The sequence below is a fragment of the Meleagris gallopavo genome, chromosome 2, assembly GCF_905368555.1.
Source record: "Meleagris gallopavo chromosome 2, MGAL_WU_HG_1.1, whole genome shotgun sequence".
In the NCBI taxonomy this organism is placed as follows: Eukaryota; Metazoa; Chordata; class Aves; order Galliformes; family Phasianidae; genus Meleagris; species Meleagris gallopavo.
Window position 1 is genome coordinate 10,044,768 of NC_139405.1, and position 19,771 is coordinate 10,064,538.

The following is a 19,771-nucleotide window of genomic DNA, read 5'->3' on the forward strand; positions in this document are numbered from 1 at the left end:
TGCATTATGGGGATGCAGAGCAACAACAGCAGCTTCTTCGTGGCAACAAGCCTGCAGGTCCATTCTCTGCCGTCCTCATTGATGGATGCTACCACAAACTGGGAGCCACACACCACCCTGCTCACCACATCCTGTCTTCTGGATGTAACCCCACATCTCTGTCTAAACTATAGAGCTTGTGGTGAGAGCCCTAGGATAAAGGTGGAGATCCCACTGTTGTCAAACCTGTCCTGAGATTCAATGGTGTCCAATGTTATCCAGGCAGAAGTATGGTCTCTTCCTTGTCCTCCAGGTTCTGGGCTGAGTTGGGGAACAAGGGTCGAGATGGTTGCCCCCAGGCAGCTGCCAATGGCATCCCAGTGTCCTGAGCAGGAGAGAGAACCTGCCTGCAGATAGCTGAAGACAGAATTAATGACCTTTTCTTGCCTAATTATCAGGCAGTTTAGGCATTTGGTTTTGGTGGAGTAGAAAAACACTTGAAGCTTCTGTTCGGTATTCCTTACGGCTACAGGGATTTTAGCCTAGCACTTTTGATGAGCCCTACATTCACCACCAATAAGTGTATATCTTGGCTCATGTAGAAAGTGTCTTAAAAAGAACTTTGAGGAAACCTTTGATAACTCTTCCATTGCTTAATAACATCCCCTTTGGTTGACAAGGTGATATCAAGTCTTCAAATTGGAAGCTGGTTCAAATGAAAAAGGATGAATTTATCTTAACAGTAATCTATATCTGCTATGTCAGACACTGTGCTGCAGCGTGTCCTGCTGTGTGCAGCATGCCACTTAGAGAGCAATGATAAACCTTTCTAGATGGTGCCTAGCACAAAGCATTTACCAGAATATAGATTGCTGCGAATACAGTTAAAAGTTGCTCAGAAATAAGAGATCACAGAGGCTGACCATTTGTGAGGGGAACAATGCTGATTTTTGTTGGTGGTTTTTTTTTTTTTTTTTTTTTTTTTTTTTTTTTTTTTTTTTGCCACCAGCATCTAAGTGCAATAAAATATCAGTGAGAAAGAATTGCTATAGCAACAAAGTATGTTCTCTTGATGGAGGACGTGTGTAACAGCAAATTGCCGCTAGAACTTTAAGGGGAAGGAATAAAATCCATCACAAAAGCAGGAAAAGGAAAAGCATTAAAAATTAAGATTTTATTGTTGCATGATTTATGGTTACTTACTTCACATCTCCCTCCAGATGATCTAGAATACTTCTAGTACCTCACTGCTCCTATTTACTGACTCACACACAAAATTTTGAAATCTCAGCAAGACAATGGTGTGAATGATCCATCTGTAGTAATATAATGACAAAGATTTGCATTCAATAGTAGTTTTACTGCTAGAAATACTAGAATTAGGATCATAGAATCATAGAATGGCTTGGGTTGGAAGGAGCCTCGAGGATTATCAAGCTCCAAACCCCCTGCTGCGTGCAGGGCTACCAACCTCCCCATTTAATACTAGACCAGGCTGCCCAGAGCCCCATCCATCTGACCTTGAACACCTCCAAGGATGGGACATCCACAGCCTCTCTGGGCAGCCTTTTCCAGCACTTCATCACTCTCATAGTAAAGAACTTCCCCCAGTATTCAACCTAAATCTTCTCTCCCTCAAAAGCATTTCCCCTTGTCCTGCCATTATCTACCCTTGTTGAGGGTTGACTCTCCTTCTAGACGTTATATACCAATACTTATGCAAAGCAAGAGACTCTGTGGGGAGGAGATTTACCATGGTCAAAAAAGAAAGATGCTGCCACTGAGAGATGAAGTAATAATCTGAGGGTCACTCAGTGAACTAGTGGCACTGTCAGGACCAGAATGGAGCCAACTGATTCTCTATTCCTTACCCACTCCTAGAAAACGAATCATAATAAATTCAGGTGAGCTACATACACAGGGAAGCTGGCATGTATCTGAGTTTGCTGTTAAATTATTTCATGCACTCATGCAATGCCAACTCTCTCATTTTCACTGGGGCAGTGAAACTATATTCCTTTCTTCCTTCCTTCTCTGTGGCTCCAGTAGCAGCAGGGAAGACAGGGACTGCAAGACAGGGGGAAGATTTTGCCTTCCATAGTCACAACACAGGACCTGGAGAAAAAAAGAAAGAAAAACACTTTGAGGAATCCAACTAGTCACAACTAGATTTCTCTTCTGCTTCTGGGCTGATGGAGCTTAAAACACTTTCCAAGCTGTTTTACGTTGTCAGAGGCAGCCCTTGTCCTGTGCTGGCCCTCAAATTAAAATCTAGGTTAAGAGAAATTCGTTATTACGTGGATGAACAAATGGAAATGCCGCACTAGGGTCTGTGACACAGTGGGGGAAAGGAGCAGCACATTCTAAAGAACCGAGTCTTGCTGCCCTGGTTCAGCCTTACAAACCGAAGGCAGAGAGTAGCAGAAGTATGTACCGGAGCAGGAAAATCAAAAGGCTCTTTGGAAAGATTCTTCCCCACTGAGAAAATATTTTCTGCAATATTTTGCAATGAAGCCCACTTTCTGTGGTCCTATTTATAACTCTCAAGTCTCCATAACAAACAAGCTCCTTAGAGGAAAGCGAGTGTGATTTGAATAGCGCTGTATATCACAGTTCCATGTTCCCAGTCTGGCTATGATTTATAACAAAAGCACAGCATCATGGATCAATTCATGAGGGGCATTCTGCAGCAAACAATATTGAATAAGTTAAAGTTTTCTTATGTATATGAAGGGCATTTTTCCTGAAAGTTAAAGAGAAAATGGCTTCTGGCTCACATCCTACTAGACGAAGTATCAGGTTTTCCCCACGTTTTCAGTATGATTTCTGCTTTAGACTTCCTCCTCTAGCATCCTTTGAACAAGGCATTGTAGCCACTAATACAAAAGCTGAAAAAAGAAAAATATGATTCACCAACAGAAAAAAAACAACAAGGATTCAAACAGTTTGGAAATTACAGAATAAAACATTTTGGCTATTCACTGTCAGTGAAAGAAGGAAACAAACTCAATAACCAAGACAGGAGTTTCCCATAGAAGCAGAGGCTGAGCCCTGAGCAGAGCAGCCAGCAGCTCCTTTGGTGCAAAGGGGCAGTGAGGGGGCAGATGTGCACTCCTGTGACTGCTCTCCTAAACCTGAGGCACAAACAGCTGCATCACTATTTATGATGCAGTGAACACAGAGGAAACAGACATACTGTTTATTTGAAAAGAAGAAATGCAGCATGTAGCCTGCACTTCACTGACACTGCAGCTATAGGACATGGTGAAGATCATGATATACCCAGATGATAGAATGAGGCCTGTTTTTGTTCACCAATGTAAATGCACAAGCAATGGAAATAGCAGGGTTCAGAAAATCACGGGCTGCCTTCTCCTCTCACAGCGTTGCCTAGTGATTAGAATTATGCTGTTTTCATCCCTCTCTGGTCCCATTAAACTTTTATTGTTTTCTTGTTCATGGCCTGGCTGCTACCACCATCAGCTCATCTAGGTAGCTGTCTCACGAGGAGAAATGTACCGTGGGGTTGCCTATTTCAGAATGTTTTTCTAAGTGTTGATTTTCTGGGAGGAGATTCAAGGGTCCTGACTAGACAGAATACCTCCCTGATGCTGCAGACACTGACAGCGTTAATGAAGCCCTGCTGGTTTCCTACTGGTCCCCAGCAACCTATTTTGGGTGTGACAGTAAAACACCTATTTCTCCTTAATGGAGAAGGCCAACTCTGGATAGTGAGCTCCAGAAGGAGACAGACAAGTAAGCTTCAGGCTATCCAGCAACATTTTAGGTTTAAGCTACTACCCAGCAAAGGGAGTTTTTAAAGAAGCTCTTGCCTGTGTACATTTTCTCTGTATTGACAAAGCTAGCTTTGTTAAGAAGCTGAGCCCATGCTGAGTTTCCACTTGATGGCTTTGCAAGTTCATACCCAGCTGGGAACTGTTTTTCCATTCCCAGAAGATGAAGTTTACATGATTACAAATGATGTTATTTACAGTCTCATATATGGAAGAAAAAGCAGAATGCATAAGCGGTTTGGAGAGTTGAAGAAATGGTCCCATGTGCTTTCCACCACCCTTGTCCTGTTGTCCTGGGGGTCGGCCTCTTCTCTCATGTAACTAGTGATAAGACTAAAGGGAAGCTAGTCTTCAAGCTGCACCAGGGGAGATTCAGGCTGGATGCTAGGAAATACTACTTCTCTGAAAGAGTGGTCAGGTGCTGGAATGGGCTGCCCAGGGAGGTGGTGGAGTCACCGACCCTGGAGGTGTTCAAGGAACGTTTGGATGTTGTGTTAAGGGATATGGTTTAGCGAGAACTATTGGTGATTGGTGGATAGTTGGACTGGATGATCTTGTAGGTCTTTTCCAACCTTGGTGATTTTGTGATTCTTATGTGCTAAACTCATGTCTAGGCACCACCAGGATCTGGACTTCTGGTAGCCAGAAAATTTCCATAGAGAGCATGCATTTGAGCTTTTGCTCTAATAGTGTTCATATACATCATATACATCAGCTCTCAATTCCTAGAAGAAGCTCCTGTCATTGCAAACCCCAAAGCTAAAAGGACCAGCACAGGCACTTTTGAACCTAGGCAGTATGGTAACACTATTCTTGTTAAGAGACAACTGACCCAGTTTAGCTGGATGTACAGGCAACCAGTGCCTCTTGCGATTTCCCATACAAGGGTCTAGGAACTGTGAAACATCATCTACAAGACACAGATGCCCTTCTCCAAACAAAGCAGCAGTAGGGGACGAGCAGGTTCCCCTGGAACGCTTTAAGTGCATGTGTGCAGAGCCAGGAAGATGACTCTTGCCTCATTTGTCAGTGGAATATAGAGTCGTTAGAATGATAGAACAGTTTGTATTGGAAGGGACCTAAAAGCCTATCCAGCTCCAACCCCAGCTGTGGGCAGGGCTGCCCCCATCAGCTCAGGCTGCCTAGGGCTCATCCAACCTGGCCTTGAGCACCTGGGTACATCACACCTCAGCATGGTCCTTTCCTAAATATCCTTGGTTTTGGTTTATTGCTTATTTGCCCATGGATCCACAGCCATCTCAGCCTGTACCTGCTATTTCCTCTTTAAGAGCTTCCCTCACTGAAGAACGTAGTGATAAGAAAGGTCTAGCTCTTTGAAAGAGTCACACAGAGGTATTAGGATTTGCTGGAAATAACTTTTCTTGCTCTAACATGACTAAATATTAAATAAACTGCAGGGACTCCTTATGTTATTGTTGACATAATCGACATTAATTGAAGTTACAACAGCCTTTGCTGTTTTCCCTGTCTGCAATTCTACTACCATAACTAGTGTTCAGTCAAGCTTTTCTAACTTATTTTCCTCCTCAAAACAAAAACAAAACAAAAAAAACCCCAACCATGCTTTAATTGGAGAATTATTATACACTGTTTACTTTAACATGAAAGCATATGAGAAAAACATCAAATAAAGACTAGTTCCTCAAAATGAGTGTTATAAAACAAAACAATAAAAAAATGTCCCTTCCATTTACTTGGCTTGCAGATGATCTCATTTGTATTGCAGACACAGATTTACCCTGTTCAGATCAAATTTCTATGAATAGAAGGAAAAAAAAAATCTGTAACTGTGATAAACACCCACAATTATAGCACTTGATTTTCTCTTCCATAATTCAGCACAGCTTCAGCCAGTAAACTCTCTCTTCTCAGGAGAGGAAGATGTAATGCTGGAATTTTTGCACAAGGGTTTGCAGGGTATACGGTGTGCTCCTCTGACTCATTCCATGCTGCCAATGGTGCCTGCAGCAGACACTGCCAGTTATACACAGCTGTCATACAGGGCTGTAATGCAATACTTACCATAACTGCGGGTTGCTAGGAACAGATTGTGAATCTTGCCTTACTGGTGAGCAGGTTACTTGAAGTCTGTTGCTGTTTTTGCCCGCTGCTAAATGTTTCTGTTCAGTAAATAAATAATAGACTTCACAAAGATACATTTAAAAATAAATAAATAAATTTAAGCATAGCAAATACTCAGGTGCCCTGAAAGTATAAGTGGGAGAAATACACACAAAACAGCCACCCTTTTACTAAGTGCTTTGTGCTGCTTACCACTTCCAGGTGAGAGAAGTGTTAGAAGCAGAAAACCTGCAGACACTCCCCTGCAAGCTTTCTCTTCCCTAGAGGAGCAAGGCAAATTGTCCTGCTGAGGACAGGAGGCAGTGCTCACTTCATTGCATCACCCCATCCTGGTGTGCTCCAAGCCGGTTCAGCTCCAGCCTTCCAGGGATCAGCTGTGCTGTGCACAGGGAACCATTCTGCACATTCTGCGGGGCAAAGAAAAAACACAGAGGGGACATTGAGAGCAACAAATGGGAAGAGGTGGATCCGTGGAGTCAGGAGTGGTGGTTCAGAAGGCAGAGAAACCAGGACTATGCTAGGATGGATAACTCCTGGAGGGGCAGAGTCATCAAAGGTGCAGAGGGATGGGCTGGGTATAAGAGAGCTGGAAAGAATGAAAGTTGAAATTAAACAAGTGAGCAATGGTCATAAGGATGGAAAGCAGAAACCATTTGCAGTATCAATCAGCCAAAAAATGGTTTACCAGTCCTATCCACCCTATTTATTCATGAGATTCTTGAGTATCATTTACTAGCATTCCTCTGAAAGCAATGAGAACACCTAGGGAATAAAAGCCAGGCTTTTTTTCCTATCCCCCTTCTTGTATCTACGTGATGAAGTATACAGTGCACATTTTGGGGAGGGCTTATTATAACAAAATAAATGAGCATTCCATAAAACGTGTTCACTATCATACCAATCCTCATTTTCATGATGAGCTGTACACTAGGATTCTGGCCCCCATCAACTCGTTGTAAAAGGAAGTCTGCACATTTTAATTAAATCTGTGAAGCCAAATTTAGAATCCTGGCTAGGGCTATACTTGTATGAAAATTGTCTGTGGTCATTCAGTCCACAGTTGGAGTCAATGCTTTTTCCTTTTTATGTGAAATTTGAATAACTTGACTTGAAACGATTTGAAATAATTTCCATTTTTCATAATGAGGAAGGAGCTGCAATAATGAAAACGATCATTAATATTTTAATTGAAGATTAAAAATAAAATAGTCTTCAGATTTCTCTTACGCTTTGTTAAAAGTCACCCATACTATAATGGCATTGTAATTTATAGCGAAGTATTGTAGATTCACATATTTGCTATTCATAAAATTCATTGATGCCTTTTCTCAAAGGTGCTTTACAAAGGATTTAGAAACATCTTTAATCTTAGAAAATAACATTGCTGTCTGTGATTAAATATCTCTGCAGCATAGCTGTAAAGATACTCATACACATCATAAAACCAAAATCAGGATATAGCACGAGATAAGTGCAAAGCTTTGTCTTAGACTGTCCATTTCTGTTGGTATAACATTTTATTCACTATCCTTTGGATTGCCAGATCACCAATTGTTACACTCCTTATCCAAACACAGAGCCCTTCAGAGCAGTTCATTTCACAGCAGCCAGAAGTGATGCTGGAATCTACTTACCTTGCATCAACATTTCGTAGTTTGAGCTTCAGTCCTGTATCCTTTAGTCCAAACCTTGAGTTTAGAATAAAATGGATTTTCTTTAGTGGGCAATCTGAATAATCAGCTCGAAATTATACCTTCTTATTGCTTTTTTCAGTTACTTGTCCTCAAGCTGTGTAAGTATTAGAATAAGACATGGTTGCATCTGGTTGATGCTCATACAAAGTATGATCATATAGTGATCCACAGACTGTAGAACTTTATCCAGAACAGTAAGGAGAATGTAATAATGATAAAACATATCGTGCTGCTGTTATACAGCTACTACCCAGTTTCCACTGCCTAATATCCTACAAGGACTGCAGGAAGTTCAAAGAGTTTCTGAATTATTCCAAAATAATTTTGCTTTTAGTGCTGTTTAATACTTATTAGTAAGCCAGATAGCCATACTTTAAAAACAAAACTATTTCAGTGTTCCAAAAAATGGAAGGACAGAAAGTTGGTTTCATCTTTAAAATTGATATTTTTCCCCAGTACTATACTAAGGAACGTTCAACGTTTCATCATTATTGTAGTCCAATAGGATATTTATCTTCTACTTTCTGAGAACACCCAGAGACACGTTCCTTTCTGACCAGAACATATAGGGAGCAGACCAGGAACTCTTGTCAGCAGAGCTATTTCCACAATGCTCTTTCTGAGGACAACCATATACAACTTAGAAGCCAGATACATTTATGCATGCTCTCTATGGAAATTTTCTGGCTACCAGAAGTCCAGGTCTAATAATTACAGAATGCTTTAAATACTAATTAATTCTATTTGCAGAGAAATGAGGCATTGATGTACACCGATTAAAGTTACTACAAAAGCAGGACTGCCATAACTATATTCCTTCCAAAACCTACCAATGCAGAGTAGTTATTGTCCTCAGTAGGATCTATGGCCATGTAACTGCAATCTAAAAGCTGCTTTATCTCTACATGCAACACCCAGAAGTTGCTGAAGCCCAAGGGAAAAGCATGGTGGCACAAACCCAAGCCTTGCTGCTGTATGCAAGCAAGAAGTATAATTATATGTCAAGAGGGCACATGGGCATTCTTTGGAAATGAAGAGCTTTTTGTTTGAAAGAGAAAACAAGCAACACAGAAGGGAATTTGGGAACATCAGCTTTCACCTCCTCACAATGATCAAAAGGCTCCTCCTGGAAGAATAATGACATCTAAACTCCTATGGCCTAACAAGGCGCTTCTTAACACAGTCAGTAGAGTCCCCCTTTGCTCCATGCCTCACCTCAGCAAAGAAACCAGCTCAGCTTTTAATCAGTTTGCAAACAGGAGGAAACATTGGAAAAGCAGGTACTGGGCTTTCCTCCCTTTGTTTGTGCCCACTGCCTCCCCCTCCTGTCTCAATTCCCCTTGCCCTGCTCCTCATCTGCCACGTTGCAACCTTATCTTCACAAAGCAGAGCAGCTACTCCCTCCAGATACTCTGCCAGTGCCAATAAGCTGGCAGGTGGAGAAGGAATAAAGGTACAGTTACAGAACAAAGAAGTAAATGCCTCTTTCAGAGACTGAACACATCACCTTTGCCACCCTAAGGTCAGAAAATATCAAGTTGTTTCAGAACTTTCCTCGTTGTGAAGGTGCAATTACGCTAGTTAATCGTAAAATGCCTTCAGCAGCTGTCATCTCATTTTTTACATTATCCTTAAAACTTTTCAAATGGCGAGCACACATGCCGTGAGAAATAATAGCATGTATACACATTCCTATAACAAGCGATACACCTGCTTTGTCCAGTTCATTTTTACACTTTATTTTCTCTTTCTGAAATTGAAAGCACACCCTCAAACCACAGCTGAAACGCTGCAGTGAAATGTTATTTCTTTTTCTCTTCTTCCCTCCACATTATTCATTTTTTTTTAAGCCAAAGGTGTGCAGGATGCTAATGGTCAACAAAGCTTGTTGTCCCTTGGGATACTCAGCATAACTCCAGCACAGCACTGTGTCTCCTCTCAGGGCACAGTCTTTGCACTCCTGGCACAGTCACTCCCTGCTGCTGACTGCTGCTGATGCCACAGGTTAATTAACACAGGGGAGGGAAATACGGTTCTATTCCAAATAAGAAATGTAACTGTCTGAAAATCAATTTTGATGCCCAGCAAGAGCAGTAGGAACAAGACAAGCAAGGAGCCCTCAGCCCAAGGCATCTGGAAACATCAGCAAGAGAAGCATGCTTTAAGACAATGCAGTTCCCATGCTGAAGTCTTTGTTCTCAACCATTTCTCCTTAGTTTAATGGGGACAGGTAGGGACAGATCGTATATTGCCGGAAAGGAGGAGCTTTGGGAACTTTGTGCTGGCACTAGTCGGATGTGTCCAATCTGTGGTCTTATCCCAAAAGTGAAAGACAAATAGCAAAATCCCCTGAGAAAGTGCTTTTAGTACTGTTACTCTCCAGCGAGTGCTACAGTGCTCAGGGTGGGAAATACTGGAGACTGACTCTGAAGGCAGGTTTAGGCCCCTCTGCCAGCTCAAATCAAGAGTGGGAAGAGGATCACGGAATGCAAAGATGCACCAGAGATGACAGCTCTAAATTCTGGATGTCTGATCATACCTTTTCATCCTTAAAAAAAAAAAAAAAAAAAAAGTGATGAAAAATACGAGCAAATCATGAGGAGAATAATTATTGTGGATACAATTCTGGATCTGTTGCCTATTCTAAGGCCTGCCCTGGCATGGTGAAGGTTGGCTCTGCCTTCCTCTGCCCAAATACCCTTCCTCCCTAGTTAAAAGCAATCTGTTTCCAGAGAGAAATGTTATTTCCAATTCCACAAGTGCTGCTTAAAGCAAAGGTCACCATTAGTTCTGGATGTGCTAATGCACTGTACATATAATAGTTCTGTATCAACATTATATTTCAGAAGATGAGGCCATTATATTTATCCCAGCTAGGATTCTTAGCAGCTTTTTTAAACATGTTTTCATTAGCTGGTGGAAGCCACTATATATTTTAACAAAAGGCTCTAAGGATTTCATCCTAGAGTTTCCAAGGTGGTTTTATTTTATGATTTTACTTTTAGCTATATATATTATTTGAAATTTAAAGTTTGGAGCAGTATAAATGTTTCAGTGACAGAAAGAAATTAAAAATATAAGTCCCAGCATGTGCTGTTTGAAAGAAAAATTGAAGGTCAGATAACATTGGACAGCCAGAGCTCCCAAATGATTGAATAGGGGTATAGGTAACTCAGCTCCAGACTCTGGCATGTGCTGCTCAAACAACAGAAAACTCTCTGCAGTGCACAAAGGACAGTAACTACTCACTGAATATTAGGGCTAGGGTAATGTACTGAAAGTAATGCCTCCTCTTTATCGCCATGAAAACTAGAACACGTATGAAGAGCACAAAAATACTATTTGATAGAGCAAATTCTCAGCTACAAAACACTATTTTTCAACACAGTCACCATCATTAGCTGTGCATTTTCATCAGTGATAAGCAAGAGCCTGCATGCCATGCTCACACAAATCTGCACGAGTGCAAGTGATGCTGTCACTGTCGCCACAGCTGAAAAGCATCACCCACCACATCACTATGCTCACATCCACTGCTGCACCTTCATAGACATTCAGCAAGTGTTGATGAACGTCAACAGATGCCTTTTCTGCGTGGAGGAGTCCAATTCAACCCCTTTGCTCCATACTTGCTTCTGTGTCAGACGCCATTCTGTCAGACTGCCCCCCTGCTGCCATCTGTCACACAGCAACAAAATGTAATGGAACACTGGTGGAAAGATTCAACCTCTTCTGCCACACCACCACCTCTGACATCATGGGCCGACATAATAAAATGGGAGGCATTACTTTCAGACTGGCCCTCATGGGATACATGTATATGTTCACTCGCCGTTGACTGACAGTCACAATGTACTATTTAGCAGCTGACATTTTTTGTAGTAATCTTAAAGCAGTTAAGCCATTTATAAGGTGTTCCTTTTACTGAACAGGTTTTCATTGAAAAAGTAGATAACAGGAAATAACATGCAACAGAAATGAAGCTTAATATTTCAAAGCCCTTGAGACTCTGATTAGGCCATTGCACTCTGTACATAATCTCTTACTAAACTAAATTGATGGTGCTTTGTCAGTATAAAAATAACACTAAGATTTTATATCTGGAAAAAGCAGGACTCTGTGAGCTCCCTGGTGTGCAAGCAAGAAAAAAAAAATATCTTATTTAACTAACAAAGGAATGAGATAGGGATGAAACCACATGAATGTTAAAACAGACTAAAAATTGATTGGCGCAAAATTTGTACTGTAGCTGTAAATTTTCTGAGTCGACTGCACTTGCTGGGCAGATGAATAATTACATGCTTCTTGCTCTGGAGTCTTTAGGCTGCACTCAGTTACTGAAATATAAATTTCAAGAAAATCTATTGATGTTATTGATGTTACCATAGAGTTATGCCAGCTTCACTGAGGGCAGAATATGATGCCTTGTTTACAGAATTAAACTCTGAAAGGTACATCTGTGTGTGCATTTTGATTTGCCAATAAAATAATTTTATGGAGCTAAATTTATGCAAATACTCCAAATTTAAATCCAAAGGAGACCTTCAAGTCTTGTATTCATTAAAGATTATGCACCATTTTACTAGACGGTACTCAAAAACACAATATAGATTACAATTAAAAGGAACAAATTCACATAGGTTTCATATTTTACAAAGTCTTTAGCAGACTGTTCCCCGAGGAGCAAGGAATATATATGTCCCTAGTCATCTTTACCCAACTAACTCAACCAATATCAATAAATTTCTCCACCCACTGGCTGGGAGAAGAAGAAGACACCATTACCAAGAGAAAACATGAGGTTGGTCAAGGGCCAAATGTAGAGAGAGAAATGCTGTTCTCCTGCACTATCCCCCGATGGAATCCAAGCCCTTCTTTGGAGTTTCAACATTGGTCAAGGGAAGCAGGAAAAAATCAATATGGAATAGCTTCTGTCTTAAGTGTGGAGGCATTTGTTTATATCTTCAGGTACACTTACACTTGAATTACAACAGCTTCTTGTGGTTTATTCTCAGTCATCAAAGGCAGAACACTTTATAAAGGACCACTGCTTCTTTCCGTTGCACGGAAAAATGTAGCACTGCAGTTGAGGTGCTTGGGAAATGCATTCCAGAATATAGAAAACATGAGTCTCCCAGTATGAGAATCATACGCAGGCTTTCACACAACCTTTATGCTTAAACCAGTCCTGCTTAAAAGAAACTTAAGGGATGGCTGGATATGAAAGAATTCATTTTTAAGCTAGGCATTTGGGAAAAATGGTGAAGGAAGAAACACAATCCACTTTTTATCAAAGAAACAAGTCATCAATTCCACAATGAATATATCCACAAGTTGTCATTTGTTTACTTTAAAAAAAAAATTGAATAATTCTCTCTAGCTTTCCTTGACAGCCCTGCAGTACTCCTGTAGGCTGGAAAACCACACTCTTGCTAACGGCAGGAGTTACCCAATTGTTGAGAAGCCAGCTTCACTAACATGTTAGAGGAGAGAAGATAATAAATGATGCCTATCTGCCCATGCTGCCAACCCTTGTGCTTCTTATCTTTGAAGAATCTCTCTACATGGATTAAATTAAATAACATCTATGTAAAGAAATGTAGTGAAGTGAATGGGTCTTGTGACTCACACCCAATTCTTACAGCTTTCCTATACTGTTCAGTACAAGGAGACAACCACAAAAATAATTTCAAACCACTGGCAGAGAGCCACAGCTACCTCAGCTAAAGCAACCCCCAGAAACAGCACTACTAGCCAAATGGATTTGAATAGGACAGAGAATACGGTAAGTCCCCAGGGCAGACTGCAGGCATCAGACAAGCCCTAAATTCACCAGCAGTGTGCCCAGCCACCAGACTGGTGACACCCAGAGTGTGATTTGTGAGACAGCCAGTGCTATGCACAAAGTACCTTATGCAGCACTGTCAGACATGACCAGGAGAATACTTTATAAATAAATATATATTTAGTAGCAGACATGTACGCTACGCTACCCAGTCTTTTTGTTAATTTGAAATATGAGTATTCATGAGCTGAATTTCTAATTCATTTTAGTATCACTTAGACTGGAATTTGTTCTTCATACATAAAAAAAAAACAAACAAAACAAATGTAAACCTTCTGACCAGGTTCCCTTTGTTTCCATGCAGCGTGTTTCCTCACAAAGCTCCTTCGCACTGAATGCAGCCACGTGATACACGTGCAAGGAAAGCCAGTATCTTATCTTTTTCCTGAGAAAAGATGAAACCACAAGACATGGATATTAAAAAAAAAAAAAACAAACAGAATAAACCGATACCCACTTAAACAGGAAGACAAATTGTAGATATAATTTCATCATTTTACACTTGCTTTCAGTCCAGTGGAACTCTGATATCGCTTTTTCTACAACATAAAGCAGCCTTCCTATGTATCAGTACAATGCTAAGGCCAACAGCATGCAGAGCTTCTATAATTCAAGGCTGTCAGCACTTCAGGAAAATTCTTTAGTGAGAATTCTTATACCAGGTGGGAAAATTTTAAATGTGGAAAACAACAAAAACAGAAATGCACAAAACCAGGGAGATGTGGTTCTTCAGATGGGAGTGAAAACCTTTTCTAATTCTGAATGCAACAGAATTTTCCATTTCAAATGACTATACAAGAAGTATCTGAGTCATCTTTACAGAATGCTTTTGAAGAAAAACGAGATAAATAAGTCATCAATCCCGTCTCACAGATGAGGAATCACACAGAGTATCCAGGAAAAAGGGGGTTTTCACGCTTCAGTTCAGTGCTTCTCCCTCAGCACAGCACTGTGTTTACGGAGAATTGATTAGCTGAAAAGAAATAGGATGTAATACTATTGGTATCTGTAGAGCACAAAGGCTTAAAAAAAACCCCGATTCTTAGACTAGGACGCTTGGTTCTTGTAGAAATCCCATTGAGGAAGATTTTTTTTTTTTGCCACATCAGTGCACAGTGAAACAACCAGATGTGCTTTTGTGACAAATAGCATGTAGGAATTCTCCTGGATGCTTTGCAGTACTTATATATCTTACATCCCCAAGCTGTAGCTTGGAAAGCTTTGCTGAGCTTTAGGAGATGTACTTGCTCAGCCTCCCGTGCTGTTGTGCTAGGAGCCAGCTAGATGGTGCTCACGGGTGGCAGCCAGTGTCCAAAGGCTGCTCTGAGATTCTGTTCTGGTCTCTTCCCCACCTTTGTTATCCTTCATGATCCAAACTAATTGTTGCAGATGGAAAGACAGGACTGGGGGAAAGGGGACAGACAAAGGAAAGGAAACTGTGCATCTCAGATACAGTGTAAACAGAGAGCCTTGTGGGGTCACGCTGGATCTGGAAGGCTTGAATGCCTGTAAGAAGCTGGGACTGGTTTGGTGGTATTCCCACCTGGCAGCCTGAGAAGAGCACATGACTTGTGAAGGATGCACATTGTTGAGAGATCTGACACTGAGGAAGCTGTATTTCTTGTGCTGGACAGCAGCTTAAGCTGTAAGCTTCACTGTGATCTGTGCCTTTATTGGTATTTGAAGTTAGAATTAGCTTTCTGTGGTCCGTGAAGTTTCCTAATTGTACTGGATTAATTGCATATTGCAACTGGTAATATTTAAAAACACATAGCACTAACTCACAGTAAGCATAAGAATAATCAAAGTACTCAGGGACCGTAGTCAAAGATTTTGGTGTGGAAATAGCGCTCAGGGATCCGCTGAGTGGCAGAATACTTATTAATTCTTAAATCTGAAGATCCCACTTGGTCCCTTGGGCTGATAGCTTGTATGAAAATTTCATTTCAGAATGACAAGCCAGTATATGCACAGGAATGGTTTTCTAAATAAAACCCTAGATCATTTTTTATTCATCTTATGTCTAAAATGCCCAGAGGCATAGCTCCATAAAAGTTTTAAACTTTAAGCAAAAGCTCCTTTTGAGTTGCAGGGAAACAAAACATTGTGAAAGCAACAGTTCATATTATTTATTGTGATGTTTACTTAGTGAGAGAAGCTGATGAGTTAATTCTCTGTGGAAACGCTGAATTACATTATGAAGAGAAGCCCAATTAATTAAGGATCATTTCCTATTGATTTCACTGTGCCATAGAGCAGACTCAGTGTACCTGATATACTTTTTGGCACTGTGTAAGATATAAATAATAAATAATAATATACTTAGGCCAGCTACTGCTGTCCCGATGACCTATAATTCTCACTGAGGAAACAGTTCGCAGACTTTGAAGCAAATACAATAGAAGACACAATGATTCTTGAAAGAGCAAGCACAGGAAAAGCATGGAAGTACACAGAGGCACAATGCATACTCCAGATCAAGAGGACAGCCAAACGAACAGATTTGAAAAATGGACAAAACTGGAAATAGGCACCTTTTTTTCCAATTCAAATGGGAAAATACCTCATTTCATGCCTTAAGGAGAGAATCATCTACTCCGTAGAGCACAAATACTGAGTATATTCAGGAAGTGTACTAAGGCTAGACTTCAAGTACAGATTCACCACAAAAATTTATTAAGAGCAAAAATCAAGCCCTGGAAACATGTGTTTGACAGCTTAGATCAGCACACTGAATGGTGATGAAGCACCAGGGCATGTGCTCTCTCTTAAAGCTTGCTTATCTATCCTGGATACCAGCTGGATCTCCACACTGTAGTGTTCAACCCTTTGTGGCCCCACTGCCAACAGTCTCTCCATATAAAGTAGCAAAGCAATCTGTTCTGTTACCCAAAATCCTATAAGGCTGTGATGAGATTTGGAGTGAGGTTCTGGCTCACTTCAAAGTTGAACAGATAAAGATTATTGCATAAAAACAGGTGTGTTTAACTCAGTCTGGAAAAACAGATGTATTTTATTCAGTCTGGAAAATACAGCAAATATTCCACGCATTGCCACAATACTCCATTAAGAAATTCAGAAAGTTTACCATTCCTTTGGTACAACTGTGTTTATTTATAAAGAACACACACAAAATTGTGTTCCTGAGAGAAAGAAAAGGAGAAACAAGTTGTCTGCCTACAGTCTCCAGATTTCTTCTAGTGAGCCTAATGCCTGGAGGTATGCTGCCTTTGCATCCTCCCAGAGCTCATTTCTCCTAGCCTTGTCTCGGTCAGTTGCGTCTTTCTTGACTGCTTTCTGCCCGTGAAGTCCATGCAGCAGTATCAAATCTATGCCCTAGCTTTTGTGTTTGTACTAACTCACAGTATGACTACTGGGCCATAAAGTTTCAATTTTTGCTCAAGGTTGCCAGGCTAACTAATTACCGGCTACTACAGCAGCTTCTCTTTGTGTGCTCAGTGCCTAGTCTGAATTACATTTCTTTTTCACTTTTTCACATGAAATGACAGACAGTACACCCATGAACTTCAGCTGTGTTCACAACTCACGGTGGCCATCAAAATCCAACAGAATGGAAATAGTAACGTGGAAAGTAAAACAAGGATCTGTACTCTGACACTATGGAATTTGGGCAAATTACTCAAGCTGAGTCTTCAGTTCTGATAAACAGTACCTATCAAGGTATCTGGTTTAAAAGATATGTAAGTATATTCATTATCTGCAGGAGAGGGTAAAACTCTACTTTGTTGGCATGGCAAGGAGAAGGAGCTGGCAGCAGCTCTTGTCATGTCTGTGGTCAACATGTATCATGAGCAAGAGAATAGGATGACTGCAATCAGTCTGACTCACCAGGAGAGCATCCATCCTCCTCGGCATGAGGGCTCCTTCTTAAGTACAGCTGCATTAGCAGAGCTCCAGCTCTTCTTGACTGGGAAGCAGTTCTTTTGGTATGGCTAGCAGCAACAGTCTGGTTTGAAAGCCTGGAGAAAAGTGAGAAAGAAGGGGAGAATTGGAAAGCTCTCAAAGCCTTTGACTTCTGCTCATTAACCATCTCCACTTTGAGCTTAGTCACAGCAGGAGGACATGGAAAAAAAATCACAGAAAATGGCCTTTCAGTTTTTTCCCCTGGCTAACATTCAGGCTTACTCACAGAAGGGCATGAGGAAAGGTTTGATTTGGATTTGGTGAGGCTATTCTTTGGCCTCAGGAATGAAAGGGCTTGAGGAAGTGACCAAATCCAGTTTAAAAAAAAAAAAAAAAAAAAGGAAGAAGAAAGGAAAAAGCATTTTTAATGCTTACCAAGAGAGTTGACAGACAGAGACAGACTTCTCAGCATTGCATAGTTGCATAGTGAAAGAATAAGAGGTACTGATGGTGTTACAGAGAGGGTAAATTATGAGCTAAATCGAGATCTTCAATGTGAAAATGGCCAAGCAGAGTAAGCACCCAGGAAGGCGAAGGATCTGTGTTCTGGGGGATTTTCAAAAATCTTTATTTTAACTTCAAACCGGAGCTCACAGAAAGTCAAACTAAAAGCTCAAATTGAAGTTGAGACAATTTATATTGGAAAGCTGTAGATGCGTATCGCATTCCTGCTGCCACTGACAATTTTGACACAAAGAAGTCAAGCAAGGAACATTTTTAACCATGCAGTTAAGAGTCTATCATACGCCCGACTACTGACCTCTAGGGCAGAAAGACAAATCTCGGAACTAGATGTTCCTGCAGTTTATATTTTGTTATGGTTCTTTCCAACTAGCAATAAACAAACAAACAACAACAAAAACACAAAGTACATAGTATTGGAGAGACACAACAGGAGCTCATCCCACTGAAAACAAAACAGGAACCTCACTGCTGCCTTGCAATTGCGTAACTCCCTCCACACCTCATGCACTGGTTAGCACAGAGGGAGCACAGCATGAACGTGGAAATGCTATGAGATGCAGTTGCCCATACCTGGAAAGGGTCCTGAGGGAAGGTGTGGTGTGCATGGCATCCTTTCTCAGCCATAATGCACATTTTTACATTAATTTCTGCCCAGTGAGCACCGGCTGCCCACAGTGGTGGTCTGCCTGCGTGACCCTGTATTAGGGCAGGTAGGTAAAGAACAGACAGCAATAACCCCTCAATCCAGCTCATTGTGCACTGGCTGCAGACAAGAGCACAGTGATAAAGAACAAATCAGAGCTGCTGATAGAAGAGTGGGGGAGGAAATCATTTACTGAATGTAAATTCATAATCAGAATTATTTGTATTATCGTTAGCTTATTAACTGCATTAATAAGCAATGCAAATAAATGCAACGATCAAAATAGTCTTGAAATTCAGTGCATAAGTGTCTCTGCTCAAGGTTTTGCTTAATAATTCATTGTACTCAGAGGTTCAGAGTAACTTCCAACAGAAAAATAACACGAGACCAACAAAAAAGTCCCCAAACACAGAACACCACTGTGCATGCTGTGAACTCCCATTCCTGTGGAGTCTTTAATGTTTTGGAACATAATATATAGCAGACACAGTATTTTATGAGGTTTCTTCACACTTCTGCTTTATTTAACATGTGCTCCTGTTGAGCTGACTTCTTGTTAGAGTGAGCCTCAAATATTTGTGGAAGAAATAAAACCTCTTGGTAGCAGAAGAGACAATGTGACTGCAGAGTAGGACAGTCGGCACTACAGGATATGCACTTCAAAGACACATCTACTCCAATGAGCCTTTGTGCCCACTGAGACCAAGTTCTGACGTGAGGGCTCCATGCCCCAACTGCAGGAAGTGCCTCTGCAAACTATGGCTGAGGTTGATCAAACTATGGGCAAAAATGGTACCTTTATAATATTCACATGAGAACTTGCTCTGCTGAGGCTTCACTTCTGATGCCACTGGCTGTAGGGATGCAATTCCTTCTTTTTGCTTTTCAGATTTGTGCAATTGTACAACTGCTGGAAAAAATGCTAGAGAAACAAGTAAGGGAAGTTCGGTATACTTTTCTTAAATCTCAGCACTGATTTCTTTTCTGTAAATAATGTTATAATCAGTCTATTGTTTTCCACGAGAGATGCAAATTTCAAATCACTTGAAGATTGTTTCAACTTTTTCCAACAGTATATCACCTGAGTACAAAACAGCATAACAAGGGAAAGAATGGAAAAATAGAATGGTGGTTTAACTAGTTTCATTTTATTAGCACATTGCTGCCCACACTGATCCTTTTTATTCATTTACAAATGGTAAAGCAGGTTTTTAAGCAGGAGGAAAGCAAAAAAATACTTATTTGGAAATTTTAATACTGTGGGTAGTTGAAAAATTTCAGAAGAAATTAATTTTTTCAGAAGTAAATTAACTTCTGTTCTAAT

At 40.7% G+C, this 19,771-nt stretch overlaps 1 long non-coding RNA gene across 1 annotated transcript; it reads right to left on the reverse strand.

Moving 5' to 3' along the window:
* Positions 1-926: 926 nt before the first annotated feature.
* On the reverse strand, positions 927-19,390 carry LOC104909551 (uncharacterized). The gene is made up of 7 exons (XR_004158782.2): positions 19,244-19,390; positions 17,265-17,395; positions 13,696-13,800; positions 7,511-7,564; positions 5,599-6,283; positions 2,757-2,867; positions 927-2,094 (listed from the first exon to the last, which is right to left on the reverse strand). It is a non-coding gene; the product is annotated as an uncharacterized LOC104909551 (long non-coding RNA).
* Positions 19,391-19,771: the final 381 nt, after the last annotated feature.